Raw genomic sequence first — 1,296 nt, 5'->3', positions numbered from 1 at the left:
TCAATTGTGTTTCCAACATCTTGGTGTGAGCTAGAATGTTGTTGATGGTGGTTTCTTTTGCTTGGCTATCTTTTTGCATTTGGGTGAAAAATTCTTGTTGATTCTTTTGCATTTGGAGGACCGCTTTTTGGACATCAAAGCCTTGGTCATTTTGGTGATTGTATGGATTTTGATTTTGGTAACCTTGGTTTTGATTGTAAAAGGGTCTTTGATTTTGGTTTCTCATGGGTGGTGGAGTGTATGTTGTTTGAGGGTTTTGAACATTTTGGCTCTTGTATGAGAGATTTGGATGGAACTTGGTGTTTTCATTGTAAAAATTTGAATAAGGGGTACCACTTTTGTAAGCTTGGAAAGCATTAACTTGTTCGGTTGTTCCCCTACACTCACTTGGGTCATGACCCAAAGTTCCACAATTCTCACATATCCCACTTGGGATTGATGAGGATGCCGTCATGGCATTGACATGATGCTTCGATGATTTTGAGTTTTCCTCAAGTCTAGCCATAGCTTGTTCAAACTTCAAGTTGATTGTGTCAATGTGAGCACTAAGTTGAGCAACCAATTGAGCAACGGAGTCCACTTCATGCTTTCCTCCTCTAGTAGCCTTGCGAGGTCTACTATATTGCGAGTTATGGACCGCCATTTCCTCAATCTTGTTCCATGTTTGATTGTCATCAACTTCGGTGAACATTCCATTTGATCCCATATTGAGAATGTTCCTAGAATCTTCATATAAACCATTCCAAAATTGTTGCACTAAAAACCATTCGCTAAGTCCATGGTGAGGACATGAGCGACAAATACCCTTGAACCGCTCCCAAGCTTCATACAAAGACTCTTCATCCCTTTGCTTAAAACCCGTAATTTGAGCTCTTAGCATGTTGGTCTTTTCCGGTGGGTAGAATTTTTTGTAGAAAGCTAGAGCCAACTTCTTCCAAGAATCTATTCCAAGGGTGGCCTTATCAAGGCCCTTCAACCATTGCTTTGCGGTGCCGATTAAGGAAAAAGGAAATAAGACCCATCTAATTTGGTCTTGAGTCACGCCCGTTTGAGAGATAGCATCACAATAATCGCAAAAGCTTTCCATATGAGAATGAGGGTCCTCACTAGACATTCCCCCGAATTGGCTCCTCTCAACTAGTTGGATGAAGGCGGACTTGGCAATAAAATTTCCGGTGAGATGTTGCGGTGTAGGAGTACCATTTGGTAGATTCTCCTCGGTGGGTACGGAGTGTGACGAGAATTTTGGCATTGTAGGTGGATTTTGTAGGGTATTGTGTAATGGGTTTTCACCTC

General features: G+C 41.7%; 1 non-coding gene across 1 annotated transcript; it reads left to right on the top strand.

Annotated features, from left to right (window-relative positions):
- Positions 1 to 773: 773 nt before the first annotated feature.
- On the top strand, positions 774 to 880 carry LOC141602837 (small nucleolar RNA R71). Its single transcript, XR_012524745.1, has one exon. It is a non-coding gene; the product is annotated as a small nucleolar RNA R71 (small nucleolar RNA).
- The last annotated feature ends 416 nt before the right edge of the window (positions 881 to 1,296 follow it).

Source organism: Silene latifolia, chromosome 9, assembly GCF_048544455.1.
Source record: "Silene latifolia isolate original U9 population chromosome 9, ASM4854445v1, whole genome shotgun sequence".
Lineage (NCBI taxonomy): Eukaryota > Viridiplantae > Streptophyta > Magnoliopsida > Caryophyllales > Caryophyllaceae > Silene > Silene latifolia.
Note: the sequence above shows the minus strand (reverse complement) of the source record. Positions and strands in the feature narration are given on the sequence as shown.